The 27656-nt window shown below is 44.3% G+C and overlaps 1 protein-coding gene across 4 annotated transcripts in view; it reads right to left on the reverse strand.

Moving 5' to 3' along the window:
• LOC135394457 (uncharacterized) overlaps window positions 1-25694 on the reverse strand; it is a 112487-nt gene extending 86793 nt beyond the window's left edge. For all 4 annotated transcript variants that reach the window (XM_064625191.1, XM_064625194.1, XM_064625193.1 and 1 more), the window contains exon 1: window positions 25341-25694. The gene's annotated coding sequence lies outside the window, so the exon portion shown is untranslated. The remainder of the gene's footprint in view (window positions 1-25340) is intronic.
• Window positions 25695-27656: the final 1962 nt, after the last annotated feature.

Below are 27656 nucleotides of genomic sequence, written 5' to 3' on the forward strand. Positions count from 1 at the left end.
AGAAGTAATTTCCTCATCTCTGCACAAAACGTAACGCAGTATCATTACTCATAAGCGTGATGTCATTCATTACCAATAATACATTACTCCCTATTGCTGATGTAGAGCATTACTCTCACAATAGAGTTGTTGCTGCTGTTGTAGCGCATTTCCCTTAGTGGAGCAGAAATAAAACTTGTGATACTTGAATGTGTTATATGGACTAAATGCAGGCTTTGACAATTACCCACAGTCGACTAAACAAATAATTCTGTAACGCGTGCTTGCCTAGTCCCACATGAGGACTGAGGATGAACGAGTCTGGCTCCCTTGCATAATAGGTCGGACACGAAGCGCAACACGGTAGTGATAGCGTCACGTCTCCATAAGGGTCAACCCAGTGAACCGTTCTTCTCATGTTCCCCTTTTTACGTGACATAACCAACCGGAAGCTTCCGGCACTGTGTGTGAACTTCCGTGCATAAAAAAATGATGAAAGGACCAGACCCATACGAGAGGCCGTTTACTAATTGTTGCCGTTTGCTGACGAGCAAAAGGTTATCAAATGACTACGGAAGTAACATTTGCGTTTGTCCCTTTTGATCATATTCTATGTATCAGCGGTATCTCTCTCGACCGTCGTCGTGATATAGCTTCTCGTGGTATGCGTTATTATTTTTATTAAGTTGTTTCAGCACAAATGATGGGAGGAAATGGGGCTAAAATATAAGTAGCTCGAGGGACTCCTCCATTACAGGTGCAGCAACAGCACGAAGAAATCGCGCACAAACTCAGTCATTGTATCCACGGTCCCAAGAACACAGAAACACAAGTAGATTCTCAACCAATAAGAAAACAAAAACGCAAGGTTAAATCAAATCAAATCATGCAAGGTTAAATGAAATCAAATCACGCAAGGTTATTTTTGGTAGGTCGATATTGTGTGGTGTAAAGCACTACAAAGGTGCAGTACTGTTGCTTCTACACTCTAAGAAAAAAATGAGTAAAACGGGGAGTAATTGCAGCTTCTACTCCCCTAGATTGCAATTGCTCCCCATTTTAGTCCCCTAACGCGACATTTAGTCCCGACATTTACTCCCCAGGACTGCAAATTGTCACTGAACTTCGCGAATGGTCTCCCGAATGCAACAGTCTACGTCAATATGTGCCCTTGGTCAATTTGATGGCATAAGGCTGTATAACTTAGCCAACGTAGCAATTTTCCAGCCACACAGAGTACGAAACAGTTAGCGCAACTTTCTTCGCAAATTGTGCGAGTTTTTATATAACTCGATATATCACGGTTGACGGTTTGCTTCAAAGTATTTTCATGCATGCACACGAATTAATTACCTGGGACTCTTACAACAGCGCGTGAAATGCAGTCTGCACTCTGTGACATTCATTTACTCCCGTGCATTTACTCCCGAAAGGGACTATTTTTTGTGGCAATGCATTTAGTCCCCAAAAGGAGTAAAAGTACTCCTTTTTTTCTTAGAGTGTAGCCTTTGAAGCCCACCGAGAAAGTGGTTCGCAGAAAGTGTCGCGATTACGGAAGATGTAGTGTTTTATTTCGTTGTCCACACTAAAGTGGACAGACCATTGGGATTTCTCAATGATGGCTTGCCGGAAAGCATACATTTGGAAAGTAGGCAAGATGCGATGTTGCGAAAAAGTGGTTCCCACATGGTCACGGACGATGAACGAACCGTGACAGAGTAGCGACTGTTTTCCGAGAATCGAAAGGCGGCTATGGGAAACCCAGGAAGCAATATATGGTAGTGTGGCTTTTGCATATTTATCTGTATCGGCATATAGGTCTTTCCGGCAACTAGGAAGGCATAGAGTTAATATAGGAAGACTCTAGAGAACGTACTTGGCGCGCCGTCAATGGGATTCTCCTATACCTTAGCGTGACCGCCTGCGGGCGCAGCCTTCCGTTGGTCATGGACAGTGTTAGTGGACGAATTTCTGCCCCCTAACTACAGCTGAGCTGCTCCATTTGTTGCCAACCCTGCGCAGTCACGTGGGATAACAAACGGGCCGATGGAGGCATATGATGGAGGGAACGACGTCCAGCGAAGGAAGCGAGGCAAGCCGTGTAAGTGCGTTGAGTACGTACAAACCTTTTGGATGCGTGCAGAGTTGAGTAGTGCTCGGTATCACAAGATAAACGTTGTCATATCAAACGTGAATCAAATGGGAGATTACCTGCGACACCGCCAACCCTTTGGTTTTTACCGACACGGATGAACACGTTTATCGCCCACGACGTGTTGAAGTGGCGTTTGTATGCTTTGCGAGCGAAATCAATAAATCGTTTCCCATCATAACGAATGTAGGCATGTATTTTGAGGAAAACAGTAATCCAAAGATGAATACAGACAGTTAACCGTCATCTTCATGCTGCTCTGCGAACCAACGAGAACCGGAAATGGCAAAAACGAAACCATCGGCCATTCGCCATTCCATGCTCTGGTCTGTCGAGTTTCGCGATAATAAACTGACGAACGAACGACAGCACACAAGCAAGTGATGTAGTGGGACAATATTCACTGCTTACTTGTTTAACCAATACGTACGAGATACGCACATCGTACGCCGAATTTAGATAGCAAGTGACGAATTTAGGAAAACGAGCGCGTCAAGTTTAGCAGAATGAAGCAGCTAACACCTTCCATGACCAACGGATGGCAGCTCCCTTGCGGTCACGCTTCCCTGAGAGAGTCCTACCCCTCTGTAGGAAGGATCACCGTCCGAATATAATGATGTAGGTAGTGCTGCAGTGATATCACTAAGCATAGCGAAAACAGTGAAAGGCCTAGAATGCTACACTGCTATCCCTGTAATGTGACGCGCACTTGAAACGTTAGCATGATAAGTAAACTATTTTTAACAGCGACTTATAGTCTTATAGATAGGACTGAAGGAACAAAAATATAACCACGAATAGCATAGGATCTAATTTCGTCAAGGCGAAGCAGGTAATGATTAAGTATGCTGAATGCTTTTCAAAAATTTATGTAGATGCCTGGAGCACGTTACTTAGCAAGTTCAGATGGTGTGTTTCGCACGAAGTTGTGCCGTTTTGATCAAACAATGTAAAAACGACGATAAAACCAGAGACACGGAACAGAAAAAGAGAAAGACAACACGACACGTTCTCAAACGTGTCGTGTTGTCTTTCTCTTTTTCTGTTCCGTGTCTCTGGTTTTATCGTCGTTTTTACAATGTACCAGCTCGCCTGCACCCTTGCACTTCTACCATTGATCTTGTACTTTTCCAGACATTCAGCTATGTAAGCGATCCTCGGGGAAGTGGGACACAACAGGTACCACCTCCGGCATGGCCGAGCGGGTTAAGGCGGGTCCCGCTCGTTGGTAGTATCGCCAAGACCATGCTGAAGACTTGGACGTGGCGGGTTCGAATCCTGTGCAGGCTAAGGTTTTCTCCGGGTTTTCCGAAGACTTTCCAGACGAATGTCGGCACAGTTCACCCTGACGTCGGCCCAGGACGCATACTAACCCCCATCCCCTGTCCCCCACTCCTTCCTGCTGTTCTCTTTCCATCTGTTCGCGTCTGTACGGCGCTCATAGACACAGTTGCTTCGCGGCGCTAACACGGAATTCAAAAAAAAGACAACAACAGATACTTGTCAATACATTGGTCAACAGTTCCAAAGCGTACGGCAGTCGCCTTTCCTAAATACGGGAATAACTGTGGCAATTTTCATCTTCATTGGCAACCCGCCTTCTTGAATGTTAGAGATGCAGGAAAGTGGTGGTTTCGTGGACGTACAGTGCTGGACAAAAGTTTACGGAACACGGTCCGGCGCCCTTCCTCAGAGTGACACACCAGAAGTGAATGGTACCGTACGAACTTACAAACAGGTGACTGGGATACCTAGGCACATGTCTATGTTGGTATACGATCCCATTCGCTGTTAGCGTGTCACTCTGAGGAAGGAATGCGCCGGAGCGTGTTCCGTAGACTTTTGTCCAGCACTGTACATTTGTATCTGTTGCATCAAGAAAAAAAGGAATAAGATGGAACTTAACCATAGAACACAGGTGAACTGCAGTCATCTGTGTCTACAATATTCATATTCGTATGGTGTAACAATAGGGATCAGAGAGGTGACAAACAAGGTTTATTTTGAGTGAAGCCCAGAGACGCCGGGCTTTGTGCCACTTCACTGAAGCCACGCTCTTATACGGTCTTGTACCGGTTAGTACATTCCAATTCTATTCGTCACAACACGTGGAACTTGCAGAGGGCGACTAGCGAGCTTTCCGAGGATCTAAACGGCAACGGGAAGCAAACTACTCAAGTCAGATTCTGACGTTCTAAGGATACACATATGCAGCCCTGGCAAAGAAAAAGCTGCAGCAACCTCGTCACGTGGAGGCGGAAATTATGCTCCACAAATAGAAGTAACTGCGAGGAGCGTAAAGTACCGAAGACTGACTCGTGTGGCCTACTTGCTCCCATCGCGATAACGGCTCGTGAACACCGAGAGAATTGCAAAGAAAATTCGCACAGGCAGCAATATTACGGCATAACAAGAGGGAAAAACTATTTAAGGTAGCAGGAAGCGGAACTGCGTCAATTGCACACCGCGTGGGAGAGGCCGGCAAGAACCCGAACAAGCGACTAATAGTCGTATGTTCACATGCTTTGTTACGAACCGCTTACGTCATATAAAAGCGCGTCAGGGACAAAACGAGCCATTCGACCGCTTTTCACCAACGAGAACACTATCGAAAGTTGCACAAAAGCTTATGCCCTTGTCAGACGGGAAATCGAATGTCATTTCCAGCAAATGACGTTCGCAACTGAATGTCATCCGTTCGTGCTGCATAGATCCACACTGGGGAGAACAAACACATCTTTCGCAAATGCATGGGAATGCATTGCCTGGCAATGGCATTCGCATTGGCAATGCCGATCCCTAGCGAGGACTACATTACGGTATATGACTCCATTTCCTATTAATTTTTGTCTTTTGTCTGTCGAAATTGTCAGCCATACATTCTCGTGATGAACACTCAACAAATAAGCCCGGCACTCATGAAATTCGGGTGCCGAAGTTGACTAGGAAGACGAGTATAGTTATTCGCAAAGTCGATGTCGGTCTTTTAGGGTCGTCATGACCGTTCTTGGGCACCAATAAAACATTATTATTATTATTATTATTATTATTATTATTAATGAAAAATTAAATAAAATAGGCGCGTCAAACAACATATCGGCTGAGAACATTTTATTGTCATGTTTCTTGTTTTGTTTTTTGCTTTATCACTCTGTTCTTCTGAGCTAAAGCCTCAGGCTCAGAGTCACCGATATTTCAAACAGAGTCTGCTCGAGGTATCGGAGGTATTCCTTCTTTCTATACGTTCGCCCGATTGCTGGATCTTCCACTTTCCGACATATTTGGCGTTGCCGTTTTTTCGCTGCACCCTGCCTCTGGTGTTCGTGACACAGCAAATGTGGATTAATTTCCCAAACTGGTTGGATTTAAAGAATGTCACTTTCGTGTGATGTCATTACATGTTCCTATGTGGTAGCGAACAACGACATTCAGGGCGAAAGTCATTCGCAAGGAATCACATTGAACATCCTGTGTGACAAATATATCAGGCGTAGCGTTCGTCGTGCAAGTAACTTATGACTGAGACATCTCGTCAGTTTGTTTTTGTTATTATCCGTTCTTTTTTTCTGTCTTTTCTAAGGCTGCGAGAGCAGCACTGACCCCATTTTTTGGGCGGGTTACGCGGCCATGCCGACGTCCTGTGAGAAACAGCATGTGAGTACTGAACGATTAATTGCACAGAACTCGTTAAATAACTTTTTAGTTAGGTATGTGTTCGCGAAAATGCGAGACAGCAGGAGTGGAGGCGACCGTTACTTGAATCCACCCTCTCGCTCAATAATCCTGAAACGATCACGTACATTGAGATGTAGATGGCCAAACTTTGGTACGCAAATGAGGCGAAACCAGAACTACGCACTTCTCGAGCGCAGATACGACATCGCTTCGGCTTATCTGGGCCGGAAAGCGGTCTATCTTGCCAACAGATCAGCGTTTATTCCAATCAGCTTGATCGCTACAAACACCCTTTCCCTCTTTTTGCGTTCGAGTACTGCGTAGGTGCTAGAAAACACTGAAGCCTCCCAAGCAGCACAATGTACTGAAAGTCGAGTGCAATAGGGGTGGACGGTATGTGTCTTATCAATGTTCTTTAGTTTCACGAGTCTGTTCAAGGCCTTCCACCTACCCGTTCACCCCTATTGCACTCGACTTTCAGTACATTTTGCTGCTTGGGCTTACACTGAAATCAAAACATCTCGTTGATGCTCAACGCCATTACGGACGCTTCTTTCACCATTTCATCCATTCATCTTTCACGGGAGAGTCAACGTGCTCGGCCAAGAGGATTGTACTGATGAATCACAAAACCTGATAAGAAAGGACGTCAAACAACGATCACCTCTTCCAGGAGATGGGAAGATAAGAAGATGAGGTAATGACGACTTCTCTGGATACAATCTGGGATCATGGAGCACGTACCTAGCATTCGCGACACGATAATGGTAATTCGTAATATTAGGTCGCCAAACAACTATGATCATGAGGGAAAGGGTCGTAACACAACCGTGGGAGCGAATGTTTTCACTGTAACTGCGGGCGATGTGTGTTGGGGTTCAACCTCGTTGCACGTAGATAGCTACAGAGAAACTGGTACAGCGTAACTAATTACTTCTTCTCATCAGGTAACTATACAGACGGTAAGTAATTATAGTCTCATGCAATAGCAAATTATTTTCGGCAATAACTCGTTCTCCGCCAACCATTACCGGCATACATGTCCTGACGCATCAGCCGCCTTCGGAATCAGGCGCGTTGACTTACTATAGTATATAGACACAACATTTACGTGTTGGAGGCAACGACATCCATGGCTGCGTTATTATGGGCCACCATTAGTTTCCCCAATGATGAACACCTCTGACGTCGTCAACGATTCACCATTATTTGCGACCTGGTGGCACTGATGCATATTGAAAACCTATATACAACGTAGGAAAGGACATACAACACACAAGGTCTTGGAACCTTGTGTGCTATGGCCTTTTTTCGTGTCCCTAGTCCCGGGGTTCATCAATATGCACCATTAGCGTAACCAGCAACTGACGCGCAACTGCAATCTGTACATGTAGCTCACTCGTCTGGTGTGTACTACTTGTCTTTCCACGGGATATCGATAATTGGTGACTTTACGTCGCGAGACAACTATGTGCCGCAGTAGTTGATCTGCGGATTAGTTTGGGATGTAAGCGTTGCGAATGTGTATACTAGCGCTAGAACTAGAACCATGACCAGAACCCCCGAGCTCCGTAACATACAGGCTCAGGGAAGCGACAGCGATGCTGATGGCAATTGGGCTGTTATTGCATTGACGCTTTCTTCTGTGTGTCCAGAGAAAAGGCAGGCGTTTGAGATATAGCGGGGGAAACTGCATTTTCCAGGAGATTTGCTTCTCTGTCGTACAATCTACAAACAGGTCCGAATCCGGGAGTCTCCCGGATGAATTGGGAGAGTTGGCAGGTATAAGAATGCTGGGATGAACAATATTCCCTGGATACCTCTCTCGTAACAGGAACTGAAAAGGAAACCTTTTCTTGAAAGAGGAGGGTAATACAGTTGGCCAAGGTCGTGCTCAAGACTGGGAGGTGATGGGTTCGAATCCTACCGCCGGCTGTGCTGTCTGAGGTTTTCCCTGGATTTTCCGAAGACTCTCCAGACAAATGTCGGCACAGTTCCCCCTGAAGTCGGCCCAGGACGCATACTAACCCCCCCTGTCCCCCACTCCTTCCTGCTGTCCTCTCTCCATCTGTACACGTCTGTACGCCGCTCATAGCCACAGTTGCTTCGCGGCGCTAACACGCAATAAAAAAATACAGCTGGCTCTCAAAAAAAAAAGAAAAAACACCATCACTCCGACACATTAATAATCGGACATTGTATTTTTTTATGTTTCAAGTTAATGTTTATAGTATAGTACATAGCTAAAAATATGGTACGAGGCCAGAAAACAGAAGGGGAGGAAATAAGGGAACAGAAGGAAGTATAAGTTCTGAGAAACAACAATCGTCATAGCCCTTTATACCCTCCCTATTGCCACCTGACAATATTTACAATATCAAATTTTTAACTGCATTAAACTCTCAACTATAAATACTAACAATAATATTATCAGCATTGCCAGCAATGCCACCAGAGCACATGCATGGACTCATAACTCGGATGAGTGCATATTTTTGTTATAAACCTTCGTATTTCACAGCCCAAACAAACGTTATCAGGCTTGTTTGCCTGTCAAGACTCTGGTTAGGGGCAAAAGGCAATTTCCCCAGATGTAGTGCTCGTATAGCCGAGGCTGCGGCAAACTCCAAAAGTTGTAGCGACATTTACTCTTCTGGTTCTAACGGGGTTGCATAGCAAGTGCTTGAGTCGGTAGAACGCGTAGTAAGACTGATTGTACTTCGTTCATCATTTCTTGCTGTAGTGTGCAGACGCGCGTGAATAGATGATACGGCAGTAAAAAGCGATAGTATAAACGGTTCGTATTGATCGTGTTACACACTCCCTAATTATAGAAGCACAAATTTTTCGGGTTTCTTTTTTTTCTTTTTTTAATGGTCGAAGCATGCTCCTAGAAGCTCGTGTTAAACGTTTCGTCCAGTAAAGGGGTACGATTACGTGTGCTCCTCACATATAGTTAGGGAAACGCACAGCTGCCTCAAAGACAGGAAAATATGATTCCCAGGCGAGCACATTGTTCGTCATTGAGCTGCCTAACCAGGGATGGCCTATTGTGCTCCGCTGGGACGATGCCCTCCATTGTTTGAAGGCGACCCACATGTCGGAACCCTTCAAAGAGATCACACCAATCCGCATGCATCAACGGCCGCTCTCGCCCATAGATAAAAACTGGAACGATGTTGTGACGTCCAGCATATCAAACTGCCGTGGCAGTGGCGAGATAGAATGCCATAAACTAAGAAAAACAATTTCGTAAAAAACCTACTTTCGTGAACGAGTAGGAATGTCATCGTGCAATTTGCTATTCTGGCATCCGCCTATCAGACGACTTGTAAAATTTGTAGCGTCGTCTGTTGTGCGTATGACAAGCGCCTGTGGGAATCATGGGAAATACGTTCTTTCGCATATGCTGCTCTGGGGTGCTCTTTCGTATAATTTTATTTCTGTCACATGCGAATTGGTATTCGGCGTGATATTATTACAAGTAGTTATTTTGCACGTTATTTCTTCTCTACATTAGAAGTATCGGTTGTACGTCACGCAGTATCGTGTTCTTCCTTTGTTATGTTAGGCATGCTCATTTGGGACTGAATTATCTGCAGGTAAAGCGAATATGCTATTCACCAAGAACGATTTTCTCTTGTACAGGCGAGCGGAAAACCGAATAATCCGGGCGTTACATTGTTCCGGTGTCTCTGTGCTGGGTGTTTTCCCTGGGTTTTCCTCAGACGCTTTAAGACAAATGTGGGCACAGTTGCCTGATAAGTATTGCCAGGGCGCACAATCCTCCCGAGCAACACGCCGCCACACCGGCAGGCAGATCACTCGGAAATCGCACGCCACCAGTGTCCGTCTTTCTTTCTTCCTCATGCTGATGTTTCCGAGTCAAACACGAATGTACTGGCGGTACGTTTGAGCACAACTCCAATTCCCTTCAGTGCCATCAGCTTGAAACCTGCTGCTTCGACAACTGCGCGGTGGTCGAAGATACGCCCGGACAGCAAAGGTATAGCAAAGGTAAGGAAACACCCAGAGTGCACCGCTCTGTATCGCGCTGCCACCTGAGATTCATGCAAGTTGCCTATACGCTTCGTGCAAAGCGTCCGCCGCGCCACGGAAAATCCTGGCGGCAGCCATAGGAACTTGTTGTGTGAGTCCGCTCCGTTTTCGAGGGCTATTCGTACGCGTTCAATCGTCACCTTGCTTCGGTGACGCCGCGCCTGAATTGATAGCTGCTAAAGGTAATGCCGTACCGCACAAACTGTTGCGTCGTTGGGTGCACAAAAATGTATGATAAAGCGGGGCATGAAAAAAAAAAGCTCCCTGGTTGTGTAGGCAAAAAAATGGTCCCCCAGGCTCCTGCGCGCCCAAAAATACATGGGTGCGGATGGGGTAACTGACGAAACACATCACAGCCGACCGAGTGTTACCATTCGCTCTCCTCATTTGTTGAAAAATGAGGCATAGACCTTTTTCATCTGTTAGTAGATAATAAAATCTGCACGACATTCAATGAGTGGCATAAAAGCGACATCATTCGCTGCACTAGATCGCTAGCGATACCGTTCGCTAGATGCTAGTATTTTTCTACTGGTGGTCAGACACGCGTGCTTGAATGTAAAAAGAAAAAGGAGACACGAGCTTTACAGTTGTTCCCTGCATCTAATCCGTGGTGATGTTTCTGGATAATAGAAGCTGTCGCCTTCTCATTCGTTGTTTCATTGGCTTTACAACTCCACTTCTGCTAGAGATACGGTTCATCGACATAGAAAGTATGACAGAACAACTGTGAAACCTGTGTGACCAACAATAGGAAAACAAGAACATGATGAAATATGAAAGCCACTGAAAAGGTTAGCCAGCATCCAGCACTAGCATCCAGGTTGAATTGGGAACTGCACCCAACGACCCCCCCCCCCCCCCCCCCCCCCCCGTACAGAGTGTGTGAGGTCGGAGCCAGGCTAGTGAGCTCACGGTGTAAAGCGTTTATGTGTGCTTTTTTTTATTGGTACGAATACAGAAGGTAAAGTGCCTCTTTGCTTACTCCTCTGTAATCCGTCCTGTTATAAAAGAATGCGGGTACCATTTTCCCGACATATCTGCAAGACATTGCTTTGTCTGTACTGGACAAAAAAGAGAGAGAGGAACAGGAGGAACAGACGAATTGCGCTCAGTACAACCGGTGCAGCAAATGTAATCGCTTTTATGTTCCTCATTGAATGGAGTGCAGCTTTTATTGTTCATTAATATCAGTGTTGATTTAAAAAAAAAACTATGTCTCCCAATTTTAACAAATCGGGAGGCATACTAGAGTTTCCACACTCCACACTCTAGAGTTTCCCGCCAAATCCACACGAAGTGGACATGAGGAGAAGGTGATTGTCGGCCATCAACCGTTTGCGTCACAAAATAAGCTACTCCGTGGATTATATCTGTCTTCGTTTATGCCAATGAGCCTAATTGGTTGCCATAATCAGACCGTATATCGTTCGTGTTGTGTTGAGTGATGTTGTGATGTGTGTTCTCCATTCAGACAAGAACTTTCAACTAGCTTGGACCTTGTCGCTTTTTCCAACTCAGCTATTGAGAATTCTGCATCCGCTGTAGGTGCAACCTTTGCAAGGTTGCTGGAAAAAGTAAAAAAGAAAACATACGCAAGTGCGGTGCTCACGAAGAAAAGCTAAAAGAATTGTAAAAACGAAAGATAAGCTAATCTCTGCCGGAAAAGTAATCAATTACTGAGTAATCGATTACTCAGTAATTGATTACTCGAAAAATTACTTAAAAAGGTAATTGATTACAAATAACGCAATTACGCACAAGTCTGGATATCGGTACATCCATAACCATACACGCACGTCAGTGTTGTACTCACTACCAAAAGTTGGTAACGAAATTCACAAATGTAAGTCACGTTACCGTTTATGTTAGCACTTTAGCACTTATATAAGTCGTGAACGTTACCATTAATTATAGCTTTCGCTGTTACACTGCCTGGTGGGAGATCAGTCCCGTCGTTGCGTTAGGCAGCTTTTTGTTCACTCGCTTTTCACGTCACTTTTCACAACTATTAGAGCAAGCATGCACTAATTTTCCGAACAGAATCTGTCGAACACAAGACTGTTCTCCTACAAGAACAGTATTCTGTTCAAAATATTTGTGTATCCCAAGCGCTTCTCTCTGCTTATACTCTCGACGGATTGATGAATTTTCCCTGCGTTTGTAAATCGAGTGGTGCAACTGTCATCATGAACGACAAAACGTGGTAATGGTAAAGAGATGGCAAAAAGATCAAACGGACAACATTAATATTTGCTTCTCACTGGAATGTCGCACAGACGCCTTTGTTGAAGAACGGTTGCCGGATTTATGAGGAAACGTTTTCGTCGCATTCAAAGTGTATATGAGACCAGGATCGCAATTCGAAAAGTGTTATAATATGTTCAAAACTCAAATTCGCAGCACATGTGCATATTAGAAACGAAAACACGTTGTGAGACGTAATATTATCAATACGATTATGTACACGCAAAACAGAAATATGCAAAAGCATTAGCGTTATTGTAGTACAGTAGAAGGGATTGCTGTCGCTGCCCACCTTTGTTTACGTTCCTCTGTATACTGCTTCTGGTACCAGGTTTTACTAAGAAAAGCTACGTTTAACATGTTTTCAATCGTGGGCAGTCCCTTAGGAAGAGCGTACCAATCTCATGAAGCTACCCACATCGTGAAGAATTTACAGCAAAATGTCACGGAATCCTTCCCTATAAAATGTGAAACTCTATAAAAAAAACCCAACTTATTCAAAGTTAATCGTTTTTGTGTTACAAAAAGCAGGGGCACAGAGATTATTACCAATCATCTCTGTGCCCCTGCTTTTTATACGCTGCTGTGTATATACGCTCTATATTTACCTCCCGAATAATATTAACGACAACATATTTATTTAGGTGATAATGAGTGGGGTGTTTCTTCGCTAGAGGCGATACTCCACCCCACTGCTTGCAGTAATTTCGTGGGGATATAATGTTTGAGCTTCACATAATAATGAGCTTCACACAGCGAGGACCGAAGTCCTACGGTGTCCACAGAAGAAGCCAGCGCTTTTAGGGTATGCCACTGGTGAACTGGATTTCACCATGGAACATCAAGGAACATCAAGCAATTTCGTCACGGTGAAAGGGCAGGAGTCAGGCTCATTTAAGGACACTGCAAGTGGAAGTGTGTATATTTCTGCACTTTGCGCATTCGGTGAGGAAGACCTACCCCGAGTTTTATATCCCTCGTGCGCAGAAAGAGTTATTTGATGTCATTCAACAACGTATATCAGCTAAAATAATTTATCTCGCTACTTCCTTTGGAGCGCGATGGAAGGTATCTTGCTGTGTTTCGATCGATATATTTTCGTGTCCCTGTTTCACACCTGTGGTTTATCCACACGAACAATAAAGTTTTGGAACACGCGTCACCCGTGTCTCGCTCTTTTTCTCTGCGCCTCACGGTTTTGCATTTGATGGAAAGTAACGGTGGCAGAGAAAAGGACTACCGCTACGCATATCTGTGGTAGAAATACTTTTCCCGCTACAAATTTAAATCGAGCGGGCCGCTACCGGAAAAAAGTAGCGACGGTAAACGTAAAACACTGCCCTGCCGTTTCTAAGTTTCCCAGGAACCTTGATATCTGCTCAGAGCAGCAAACAGACGCTTCGTGCAATATCATCATTTTGATAACACCGCTGTCATAAGGGACCTAAGCGTTCTCATACTTAATACATACATAAAACGTCATAGCAAAAAAAGAACAAGAAACCCAAGATCTGACTTTCTGAAAGTGGAAGAAATATAAGCTTCAGTCGGTGGACACTACAAGCTACAGCATGTTTTCAACTCCGAAAGACCGACGTACAACATAGTGTAAAACTGTCTCGTTTATTTTAGTCACAAAGCAGAAGAGGTGCTGTCCCGAACACGTGCAACTCAAAACACATTGGGAGGCTCGAGAACGCAGCTGTTTATTCGACAGATGATGTCACGTGAATGACAGATAACGCTCATACTACATTCACCAAGCGCTTTCACCATCACCACCACCACCACCACCTACATTTTCTCATTTATGTGGCGGGTAGTTCAAATGAACACTATAGGGGTAGATAACTACGACGAATGATGGATAACGAAAGGAAAGTTAGGTAGCAAGCGAGCTGGTGGTGACGATCCATGACTTGAAAACCCGAGACGAGGCAGGGACAAAACAGACAAACACACAAAACAGACAAGTGTTTGTCTGTTCTGTCCCTACCTCGTCTCGGGTTTTCAAGTCATGGAATGATAGATGAAAAGATTGATGTAAAGATGCTAAAAACACGACAGCAATTTGCGCGTAATAACTGAAGCTCAAAACCGTAAAAAGTAGAACGAATGCAGCAAAATCATTGACCTGAAAACTGCGAGAAATCTATAAACGTTGAATGAATTGCTTACCGAAGCGACTATACTCGAAAGATTACGTTGCTCGGAAACATTCATTCGAAAAGGATGTGGATATATCATTACTTATGATCCCCACGCGGGGATGGGCAGTATTTAAATACATTGTAATTAAAATACTATTTAAAATATAAATACATGTATTTATATTTTGTATTTAAATCAGAGAGTCGAACCGAACCCGAACTGAAAACCGTTATTAACCGTTATTTCTTGCCGAACCGGAACTGAACCGAACAGTCGACGCCATCTTGGAGCTGAACCGGAACTCAACCATTAAAAAATACCGGTAACCGATTCAAATAACGGTTCAGGGTGGAACTTTGCATGTTCTGCATGAACATAAAAGCTACTTCTTTTCGTCTTTTCTTTTTTTGCTTCCTTCATTAGTTTCATAGCTTTCCTGTCTTGCGGAAAAAGCCGTGCGCTACAGGAATGCTCTGGGTTTTCTAGAGCCGCAACATAACAGCAACAAAGATGCTAACTTAAAACGATGTTATGACTACTAATGTCTATGACATACACAGGAATATATATAAGGATTAGAGATCAGCGACAGTTTTGAGTAGCATTCATGGAGTGACATATATTATAATAATATACTAATCGACCTCACCTATACAGGGTGTCCGCCCTAACTGCAGAACTGATCGCTGGCACATAGAGCGCGTGAGCTTACACAAGCCCTTTAAAATGTAAAGGGCCAGCCACCCTCATGCTGGTCAGAATGAAAAAAAAAGAAGAAAAATACCAAGCTGGTTTTCTTTGTGCACTTGAAATAAAAGATGTAAGAACAACCATACACTGTACGGCATGTAAATGCGATGCCTGTATGGCATACAGACATCGTATTTAAGAATCGCCAATGAGTCGAAAATGGCTCGAACTCTCTGTTTGCAGTTGCCCTTGCCCGTGCTCAGTCTTTGTTCGACAGACACTTTACTCTAGGGCGAATGGTAGCATGGCAGCGGTCAGTAATAACACGAGAACGCGCGTCTTACATGAAGAGCCCGGGCAGAATCGCACAGTTCCAATCCAACTAAATGAAAAACGATACAACCCCCAGTGCCTGGGAGCTAAAACGAGACAATTCAACTAGCATGGAGCGTCGTTCGGTGCTTAACGTGTATTCACGTCTACTGACTTGTAACCCATAATTTCAATGACTTAGGCTAAGGCGGCAGGCTTGGCTCAATGTTATATTCCTGCCGAGATTCTGCAAGCAACTCGGTGGGTTAGCTAACCTTCGCGACATGAGCTACGTGCTGGGGCAGTCAACCCAAACTTGTAATTCATGGTTATGCTCCTGTTGTAACTACTGCTAATGCTGTCTTTCATATCGCGCAAAATCTTTCAAGGTCTTGAACGACAGTTCACGCTTTTCCGTCCACTTGGAGCACTGTACCACACAAACGGAAGTGTAGTTTAACCTGCCTGTTGCGCTTCATTCCCACCCATGGCCCCTGAACCGGTTCATGAACCGAACCGTTTGAAAAAAAAAAGCGGTTCGAATCATTATAATTGCCTTGCGGAGATGAACCAGAATTGAACATTTATAGTCGAACCTGAACCCGAACCGATAATGTTTCGGTTCGACTCTCTGATTTAAATACAGGCTCGAAAAATGTATTTATAATTATACTTAAATACCAATTTTCGGGTATTTATTCTTGTAAATACTTTGTAAATACTCCTAAATACAGTATATACTGATTCATATCGTAAAGTTGCCGTGCATTTGACCTTTCGGGAAGAAGGGAGAGTTTGGGGCGCAGTTATGCCGTGTATGCGCTACCATGCGCATGCGACAAACCATTTTAGATGGCAAGTTTTTCACTGTTGTTGCGGACAACGGTCGCGACTAGCCAATTACCTTGTTGTACCAAGCATCTTCGTCAAATTTAATACAAGCATTTGTTCATCGGCACCTGTGGAGATGCTGTTCTCCTTTGCGAATCTGATTGTACGGCCGAACAGAAGATGCCTAAAAGGTGCAGTATTCGAGAAACTTCTCATATTACAATTGCCACGATAATCTAAGAAATAAACGCTATTGTTCGTTGCTGATTTGTTGTTATGATCATCGTTATTCTGTAATTCCAGGTGACATTTTCCTGACAATAATGGTAGCAGTTACGGTATTTAAATACTCTATTTATATTTTGTACTTAAATACGTACTCATGTTGAAAAGTATTTATGCAGAGTATTTAAATACCTCTTTGAACAAAGTATTTTGTATTTATATTTAAATACTCAAAAAATGTATTTATGCCCATCCCTGTGGACGCACGTCTTTCGAGTCATTGTACAGGCCGCAATGAAAGCTAAGGCCTTTGTCTCTCGCACGCCACACAGTGCGCTGCGCGAATGTTCAACCTTGTTCAAATGTCCCGGCCACAGGTGGTTTATTCGCTTGACAAACCTCGCAGAGTTTCCCAAGGGAAGCTCTCGCGGTTTCATTACACTACATGTTGAAGGAGATGTTGCAAAAATAGAGGCACGTCAACCATAGTGTAAAACTGTTGTTGCAACAACTTGTGAACTGTCGCGGAACAACGAAGTGAACCAGCTCTTCGTTTCAGGGCGAGAGCAGTAATATTTTTGGAACGCGTATTTTGAAACGCAATTCCATATTCGTTACAATTCACGGGCAATGACAGAACACTGATGGCGGCAAAATGAATGCATTGCATTGCCTGACACCATAATTCCTGACATTCCTACCCCTTTCATATAGCAAACATGGCCGTTATAAAAAGCAACCACGACAGGTAACAATATCGAATAGTAGAAAGAATGTGACTACTGAACTGGTTAAACTGAATTATTTATTATTAATATGTTAGTAAATGGTGCAGGAGTGTAAAGTTTAAACGTTAGACGGTGCGTGAGAGTTGAGGATGGTGCCGTCATCTTAGAATAGGGGACTCTGATAAATGTATACCGAATGAGAGTTGAGTGACTGAAAGCCTTTTTTGACCGTGTGATGAAGAGGAGCAATGCAATACGAGAGAAATTTGCAACACGACTCTCTTTATATTTCCTTTCCGTTCCACTCTTAGACATGCTCCTTCCCGGAAGCATAACGCATGTGCTCGTGAGACATGATCGCCGAGGTTACTAAAAATTCGAACCAGAGCATGACCAGAGAGGAGGAGGAAGAAAAAAAACGGAAGACGGAAATATATTAGGAGGAATTATACTTTTTTCGCTTTCACTTACCGCTCTTACATAACTGCATGAAAACGACACGTGCACGATGTGCATCGATGAATGAAAACAAAATAAAAAATTGTTCCGTCCTCATTCTGCTGTTCGGTCACCACCTGTGTCTGCACCAGGAAGCCGTCTGTCCGACCGACCGGTCTATCCACATAACGCTGGCCATCAGGCGGGGGAGCCCGCCCACTTAGGACGTTCGCTGGAATTATAATAGATGGAACGATCCCCTCCGGAAGACCGGTTTATAACTACCTTGAGTACAGAACATCTCCCGCGATGTTCCTTCCAGGTAACACAAAAGGGTTCCGTACCGTTATGCGTTTAATGAGAGATGATCGTCCTCTCATTTGCCCGCAAAAGATAAACGTGGGCGACGTTGTTACAATAGCTCATCTTTGAGCACAGGTGACAATCTTAAAAATTAACCTATAGTAATCGGCGCTGTTACGTCACTATAGGGACGCAACAATAGTGCTAAGATCTCGTGTCCCTCGATGAAAATTGCGAGCATGTTGTAAAGCTACCCTTTCGTCACTGGGACACTGCATTAGAAGTACCGTATTACGCTGAGTCATTAAGAAGCCACACACTCGCGTGCATTGCCTATATAGGAAACGCAGAGCGGCAGAAGGCAGGACGAGCAGAAATAAAGCGCACACCGCAAAGGAACTCGAGAGTACGAAGCTTGTCGGGTGCAGAAATCGCTGGACCGTTTTATGCTATATTTCGGTGTTTGTTCCACTGGAGTTGCAACAACGTAGAACTCGGGTGCAATCACTACCACTCACCTGTCATCCCACAGGCGTACCGTAAACATGAAAAGCACCCGCAGGGCGCAGACTGAGTTTGTTCATTAAGTCGCGGCTGTGGAAGCTACCACATGAATCTTGTATTCAAGTGGAGCAAAGAGGTGTCCACCGTTGGAGCTTCACACTTTTTCGGGATAAATTTTTGTTCTATTCGAATAACAACACGTTTTCACTTTGTCGAAAAGGGTGGTGGCTTCATGCAAAATGCCGAAACCAAAAACGTCCATGACGATATTTACGATATGACGATACCATATTTTCGCAGGACATGCGTACAAATTACTACTTTGCACTCCACATACGTATAAATAAAAGCCGCCTTTCAGGCACCCTGGTGAGTTTTTTTTTTAATTCCGTGTTAGCGCCGCGAAGCAACTGTGGCTATGAGCGGCGTATAGACGTGGACAGATGGAGAGAGGACAGCAGGAAGGAGTGGGGGACAGGGGTGTTAGTATGCGTCCTGGGCCGACTTCAAGGGGAACTGTGCCGACATTCGTCTAGAAAGTCTTCGGAAAACCCAGGGAAAACCTCAGACAGCACAGCCGGTGACAGGATTCGAACCCGTGTCACCTCCCAGTCTCGGCGTGGAAAGCGATCACTCTAACCACTACGCCACGGGAGCTGGTCCCACCCTGGTGAGTAGCTCTCGCCGACCCAAGATATATCTTTTTGTCGGGACACTCCTGCGCGCACCGCCTCATCCAAATTATCGGGCGTGAGGCGAAACAAGTGGTGATTAGAGACCTCCGCAAAACAATCGCGCTCGTGTCTCAACACATTAATCGTAGAACAAAGCTAGGCGTCCTTCGCACCTTAGAGCAACATATCGCTGACATTGGTACGAGTGGACTGTTATCCAATAGAAGGTTTTCGGTGACGAAAAGATGAACGTGTAAGGCGGAAAAACGAAGAGAGGATTGGTTTTTCCAAGCTAGGAGGAGTTACCTGTGCGCAAAATCACTGGCCGCAACATTTTCTTGTTGTGAAGCAACTAAAACGATTCCAGATGGGGTGTGTAAAAATGTTTCCTTTGAAATGCTTACAAGAACGTCGCAAGGTCTCTTCAAAGTATGGGAAGCGCCGTCCAGCCGGTTTTTCGTCTTACTACACAGCCGCGTTTCCTAAGCGTAGAACTGACGCTTCCTTCGGGCTGTTCAAGTTAGAACCGTCGCTTTTGAGCATACGCGCACACCAACACGGGTATTTTTTTCCGCAGGTTATTTTCTACGTTTCTTTATTACCTTTGTTGTATTAATAAATGCGGTGATAATTAATATATTAGTAGTGTCGAGAATTGTGTCATCCAGACAGCAGCGAGTCGAGCAATGGGGTTCCTCGAGTGACCGTGAATTATTCGAGCTTACATCTAGACCTGCGATATTGGAACGGAAAAATTACTAAACGTATGTGTTTCCGCCCAGACATCTCCACAGGACGCGTATAATAGTTTTTCGCTTTTCCGCGGCTTTACTTAAAGGTACTATAAAGCAGTCGAGGTCGAACCTATGCAATCAGCATGACGTGAGAGTGCTAGACTCAAAGGTTCAGCACAACAAGTAATATGCGCAGGAGTTTACTCTAAGTATTTTTTAATTGGTAAATAAAAACGCAGTCAAGAATGTCGGGGCGACGCCTGGTGGGAAGAAGTCCTCAATTTGTCAAGCAACCCTGTAAACAAGGAGACCGATAAACAGATGGCTTTCCTGTTCGGATTTGCAAATACTACCTTTTGAGAAAATGTAATCTGTGTGAAATAAAATAAACAAAAGCCGAATCTTGCACTCAGTAGCGAAACGTCTATACCTGGGCCTTGTTTCAGCACCGTGGCGCTGCTATCGTACGTCGCTCTGTTTGGCCCAGAGTCGTGCGCATGAGACATTTTCGCCGCCGTACTTGGTGGAGTTGGCGTTTCGTCGGTCTGCTTCGCCACAGTGTCGCCAGTAGATTTAAATTTGCCTTTTTTCGGGAGCTATAACGTCTATGTGAGAACATTTTGCGGCATTTTACTCCTGAGGACGTACACAATTCAGGGCACACAAAACATGAGGTTGCACCTGGACTGCTTTATAGTACCTTTAAGAAGGAACTCCAGTAACTGCAGACATATTAAGTTCTGCGTGAAACTCCGACAAATCACGTTGGATGGACCTACGCCCAACTAGAGACACAGCCGGTATCACGTCACAGCGCTTGGTATGGGAAGTTTAGTGCAAAGGCAGGAACACAAGTAACAATGCAGCGCGAAAATAATTAGTATAACCCATTCCACGTATGTACGACCCCCTGCAAGCTTACGACGATGTTCTCGACTTTACTCGAATAATTCGTCAGATCTTTGCTGAGGAATACATGCCCCCCCCCCCCCTCTCTCTCGCTTCAGGACACATTCGAGTACAAGGTACATTAGCCGATTCGTCGTCCTTCACTGCTGGGAAGAATACCTAAGGAGATGTGGAAGAGGACGCTCACATGTGACCATCTCAGCAGAACGTCACGCGCACGTCATGAGAGGTGATCACTTGCTCCTCCTCTACCGGTCCCCTTGTCGGCTCTCACGATAAAATAATTTCGAGCGAAACCGTTCGCAGGAGAGTTGTTTGAGGTCAAATGTTCCTACGAGTCATGTTTATTTTAATGACGGTATGGAGTGAACTGTTCCTTTAAACGTCCCGCGTATCCGAGTGGTCCATATGGGCAAGGGGACACGGGGAACGATGGCACCATTTCTGCTAACGGCTTTCAAAACTAGAAGATGACACCAAATATTATCAGCAGAACATAAGAGAATGAAATACTGCGAGAAATAAGCTACAAAGTATTGAGTGGTAGCCCATTTAACGTACGACGAACATTTCATAAATAATTCGCAGTATGTTTTTACTGTCACCTTCCTTTTTCATTTTAGGCAATTTGCAATCCTTCTATACATAGTGCCCCGGCTTCGCCATGACCGCCTTCAACGTCTCGAAATATTTGCTGTTCTACTGAGGGCCCCACATTTGTCTCTTTCAACTTGGGGGGAATAAGTCCAAGTCTGGTGGACTCGCGTCTGGACTGTATGGCGCGTCGCGTATCATTTCTCTCCTCCACATTCCTCCACTCACGCGAAAGCGCCGGCTACGAAATTCAATTATGCAAAATGAGCTGAGAACAAAACTGACATATTTTGTACGGTGATTGTGAGCATCAGAAGAAAGCATGTTACACCATTCTTGTAAGTTTGTTCTGTGTCGAGACTCTAAGATGAGCCTCTTCACGCTCTGTTCCAAGAGTCCCAGGTACATAATTTGTGTGCATGAACGAAAATACTTGGAATTAAACCGTGATATGTCGAGTGACCATATATAATTACACAAGAGAGGACATCTTAACTATAGTATATTTTCCTCTGTATGGGGCAAAAATTGCTAAGTGAGCTAAATTATGTAGCCTTATTCCAACAAATTCACGAAGGGCACATACGTATTTACGTAGTCTGTTGCCCTCAGGAGACCACTTGCGAAGTTCAGTGATTATTCGCTGTTCTGGGGAGCAAATTGTGGGGATAGGGGACGAAAATGGGGAGTAATTGCAGTCTAGGGGAGTAGAAGCTGCAACTTACTCCCCATTTCACTTCTTTTTTTTTTTTCCTAGAGTGTGCGGAACACAACTTTGCGGAACAATATGAGTTAATCGACTCCAAAACATTACTACCACCCGATGGTGAAAGAATTCTCTTCAACACCGACATTTGCCCAGTTGGTCTCATATCGCGGTGAAATGGAATTATGAAACTATCAATAAAAAAAAAATAAACCTATCACAGCGCGGAGGGATCGCAACCCGTAGCACTAGACCGAAAGTGACACACCCCACCCAAACAACTTCTGCGCGGTAATCGCGAAGGAAAAAAAAAAAAAAGAGCCAGGGTGGTACACCACGAAAATGGGAACTACGTTGTAATGTAGACTGATATACTGCGTGGAGAAGTGCACCGGTAGCGACACCAGTCCAAACCTTTTCGCGAGCACATTAAAGCGATACCGAAACTACAGCGGTGTGTCGCACTCAGCGCACTAGCCCACCCCTCTGAACAAGTGAACTCGCCGTCCACGTGTAATGTCACGATATGTGCGTATGGTTACAGCTGTACAACGAGTGCAACTTCTATTGCTACATATTGACTGTACTGTGCGATTTTTCGGGATACAGTCAGTGGCCAACCGCTTTCAAGTCCTCATTTTCTGACACCGAGGCTGACAGAGAACGTTTCCAAATGTGTAACTCGCCGGTCTCGCATACACATCGAAAAGTAGAAAATTCAGCGGTCAAGAGACGCTTCATCCGAACTGTAATTTGCAGAGCAATTTTTGGAGCATCGAAGTACGCATTTTGGAGTACCCAAATATTCCTTTTTTGGACACTTTGGTGGCAGCACTATACCAAGCCTGGGTTTGGCTTCACGTAGCCTGAAATGTCGCCATTTCCCTTTTAGCGGGCACATGTGCTCTTTCTAGCCTGCAATCTGCAATTCGTAGAAGCCTGTTTTGTAGCAGTTTGGCTCAATATTGCGAACTTATAACAGGATTACCCAGGAAATCTCATTATGCGACAACGGCGCATTTGACGCAGGTGTGCAATCACTGAGTGGTCCTGTGAAAGCAGATTGTTTTTACGTCTAGCTACAGCTCCCCACAATCCAGTGCAGCTCTTGCATTGTGGCGCTTTGGCTTCCACTGACACGATAGACGTCCACGCCAGAGCGTAAAAGATACACAGCTACAAAGTCATGCATCACCCAGTCCTCTTACAAAGCATCGTTACTACATGGTTGCTGAGGTCAGTGAAACACAAACAGCGCAACACTGACAATGGCCAGTTGCATTATAATTCAAACACAGCGGGATCATTCCATGCCAGACGTCCCAGAGGTGACGCTCGACCCTCGTCGATTTTGTTATAAAAATTCATACTGATTCATTGCTTGGGGAAAACCACTAAAACAAATGTTTTCGCTGCCCAGTCTACGCATGCCGACGCCAAAATTATAGAGATATCGCAATTGTTTTTATGCCGCTGTAAGGGAGAAGTGTCCATCTACCTATCTGAGGGTCGCAAATATTCTGGTTACTCGCCAAATGGACCCTAAAGGAGATGCGAAAAATGCTTCGAGAAGCAAAGTTTCGCATTTTTTCTGGACTACATCGCTAGAAATAAAGAGACAAAACTATTTTTAACATTGAGATACGTATGGATACTACAAGCCAAAAAAGTTTCGTTGAGAGGCCAAACACAATAATATGAGAAAAAAATACGCGAATATGCAACTGCGTTCCACCATTTTTTTTATTTCAGGTTAAAGTTACCGTATTTTCGCCAAAGTTGCATCTTCGCGTATTTTTGTCGCAAATTATTGTGTTTAGCCTCTCAACGAAACGTTTTTGGCTTGTAGTATCCATACGTATCTCAATGTTAAAAATAGTTTTGTCTCTTTACTTCTAGCGATGTCGTCCAGAAAAAATGCGAAAATTTGCTTCTCGAAGCATTTTTCGCACCCCCTTTAGGATGCATATGGCGAGTAACCAGAATATTTGCGACCCTCAGATAGGTAGATGGGCACTTCTCCCTTACCGCGGCACGAAAACAATTGCGATATTTCTGTAATTTTGGCGGCGGCACGCGTAGACTGCAGGGGTGGTCAGAGGCTGAACCCGTAACTTTAAAAGACATTTAGGGACTACTATTTTGCGATGGCAGCTAAAACATTTGTTTTAGTGGTTTTCCCCAAGCAATGAATCAGTATGAATTTTAATAACAAAATCGACGAGGGTCGAGCGTCACCTCTGGGACGTTTGGCATGGAATGACCCAGCGGCCGATGAAAAGGCTGGCCACTCCAACCCAAGCATACGTTGTCGGTCAGTCAGAGACGATACCAAATACAACATGCTGCTCGCTATCAACACTTCCAGCCCCTCAGACGTGACACACTCGCTCTCTGAGCATTCCCTGTTGTCGTTTTCAGCAACTGGCCCGGGTGAAAAAGGTTTGCGATTACAACCGTAAACAATTTCCGCTTGAAACCGCTTTGAAAGCCACTGAAATTTTACTCGTAGTTCCGTGAAGCAGTTCGTCGTTACGATAGTAGGCAACATTTATATATATTTTACACGGAAATATCATTTCGCTGTTTATTGACTATTGCGCTCTTCATTAGACTGCCAATTGTCCCGTTGTGAGTGGGACTTCCCAGCTATGTCAAGAGTTTGTTTCGTGGCATTGATTAAAAAAGAAAATATAAAATATGCAAGAGCTTTCTCGAAGCTGCCGGAACTTCCCTGGCTGGAGTGCTCTAGAGCTGTAGGTATCAATATTCGGATTTCAACAACTGATGGAACACGTATGTCCGGTTTGGTTACGTAATTAATGAACGAAACTTTTGCTCTTTATCGACTACACCTGTAGCACATAGTTTTTACGCGGTGTGCTGCTGGTATACAATAATAATTTCGATATAGAAACCTATAATATGAGCGTGTTATCGCTGACACCAACCTGGACAATTGCTGCTGCAGAAGATATCGCACGTATACAAGGCGTCGCATATACTCCGTCTATCAATGTTTGCCTCAACGTAAACAGATCAGCGCTGTCAGGAGCAGGTTCATAAACACACGTGCAGTGTGCTCAGAACTTTGTCTCTTGTCCGTATCACAGACTCAAGGATACGCCACCACCGTATGCCGGCATTTGCAGCGGCTCGCTCTCATTCTGTTTCTACGGGCAACAAAACATTTGCTCACCCCGCAGAGGCAAACGAAGCAACAGAGTGGGATAAGCTCCCCACTGGATGAGTCATCGATGTTCTCGTTTCTTTTCTTTTTTTTTTCCCTCTTTCCGCCCCCAACCAGTGTCGTCTAGGGATTTTATGTCTGAAACCTCGCTGACTCCTTCATTCACTGAATAAAGCACGAAATGTTTTGTTGTTGGTGCCGCCTTGTATTTAGTTTCTGACTTTGTAATGAATGCTTACCTGTGCATGTCACAAATGCCAATCCTCTCTCTGTTTAATCCGTTGCGGCGACCGGAGGCAGACGCACAACACTCCCTGGCAGATCAGACTTACGTGGATGTTGCTCACAGATGTACTTCACCACAACATCGAGCACAACACAAGAGAAGGCACAACCGTACGATCGTTTTCGGGCGTCGCAACGCACATGACAACGGTGTACAAACACAGTGTCAAAGTGTAATAACCGCAGCTCCAGCACTCAAACTGGCACACTACCCACTATCCAGCGTCGTACAAGCACAGACAAAACCTGTTAGGAGGTGGCTGACGCATGCGTGCGGTTCTTGCCTGTCTCTCCTTGTCCCCGTCTAGCGTTTTGATAGCGCGCCACCTGGAAGACGCGACGTGAATGAAACGGCGGGAGAGGTTGTCGTCGAGAGTACGGCAGCTCGAAGGGTACTGGGAGCGAGATAAGGAGAGCCCGTTTAGTTTCAGTTTCAATATGTACGGTCGATTTACACGGCTTCCCAAAGTAAAATATCACATTTTTAACGAAAGGGACTGCTTTTGGCTTAATTTATAAGTCGATGCTCAAATTAGACGCTCTAAAATCACTACGGAAGCATCTTTACGAGTAAAACTGAGCCATCGATTTCAATTGAACGGAGGCCTCGCGAGACACCCTGGGTCTCCAGATCCTCAGAAAAGTTGTGCGCTGTTCAACTATGGCATGGTTGCTTCCACATTCCAAGTGTGCTCTCGTAACAACATACGATATTGAGATGAGCTCCTCAGCTTACAAGCTGACCCTAACAGACAAACGTCAAAGCTTCAGGCTTCAGTCACGAGAACTTGAAGCACTCTATCGTATATTGTTAGATGAAACCATGATTAAACATGACGTTTAAACCATGTGTAAGGTATAGATACATTTATACCTTGAGCGTTTTCTATAACATTTCTTCCGCAACGTGTGGGATCGCATTAATTTGTGGTGGGGACGATGTCATCTCAGTTAAATCATAAGTTAATTTAAAGACATGGTCGGTAATACAGTAGCATTCTAATTAGGTTGGGGAGTCACATCTGGAAGCCTATTATTTGCTCCCAAAATAACTGTATACACGGCTACCAGGGCGAGGAATTGTCTCCATCATGCTAAGCCGCGGTGTGTTGTATATGTATCTGTTCTCCAGTAAATGCCAACTGCTCCTGGAAATAGTTTTCCTAATATTTGTTGGTGTTACTTCTTGATTTACAATTTCCTGCTAATTGTTATTTCATTTCTTTCCTCTCCGATGCACATCCATGCTTTGTGAGCGTGTGTGCGAGCGTGTCCACGTATATTCTTGTTTCGTTATCGTTCCTTTCGTCCTTTTGTTATTATTTATTTATTTATTTATTTCCACACTGAGTGCCCACAAACAGCTGTTAGGCCTCTGATAGCGGTGCACCATACATAAAGAAGATGACAGAAATACAAATTTAAAAATGCAAACAAACAATCTAAACTTATGCGAACAAATTAAACGCAACAGGAATGCAACATAGCCTCCTGTGCTCAAGGGAGTGAATGCAAAGTCTGGATAACATAATACCATACGTATACTAAAACCTACGATAGTAAAATCTATCGTACACCAATCTAACAGACTTTCTTTGAACGCGTTCTATACCCGATGATACCGTTGATGAAACTGAATTCCAGACAACAGATGCGAATTCTAATTTGCTTCGGACTAGGGAGAAATAAAGTTTCACTATACAAAGAATATTTGAAATTTCTCTAGACACACGATACACCATTCCAAGTGAGCGCAAGACAGCGCTACAGATCACCTGGACATGATAACGAAAAGTCAACTGAACATCAAAATGCACGCCCAAATCCCGTACAATTACAACCCTTGAGATAATTTCACCAGAAAGGACATAATCACGCTCTATACACTGACGCCTCCTTGAAAAAGTAATCATTTGAGTTTTCTTTGGGTTAAACTCCAGACCATTTACACTTTCTTGCATTTACAGCGCACCAGTTTACCAGAGAGCAAGCATCATTTTGTAAACGCGCACAGTCATTAACATTTTCAATAGGACTGAAGATTTCGATATCATCTGCAAACGAAAGTATATTGGAGTGTTTAACTGCGGCAACTAGATCACTGACGAACAGAATGAACAGAAGTGGTCCTAGCACACTTCCTTGCGGTACTCCAGAGGACGCTGCAAAAGGACTTGACAAGGCGTCAGAAACTCTGACCATGTTTTGACGTTGTGATAAATAGCTTCCAAGGAGCTTGCAATAGGTAGGGCAAAAACCGTAGAGCCTTA

This window comes from Ornithodoros turicata, chromosome 5 (assembly GCF_037126465.1).
Source record: "Ornithodoros turicata isolate Travis chromosome 5, ASM3712646v1, whole genome shotgun sequence".
In the NCBI taxonomy this organism is placed as follows: Eukaryota; Metazoa; Arthropoda; class Arachnida; order Ixodida; family Argasidae; genus Ornithodoros; species Ornithodoros turicata.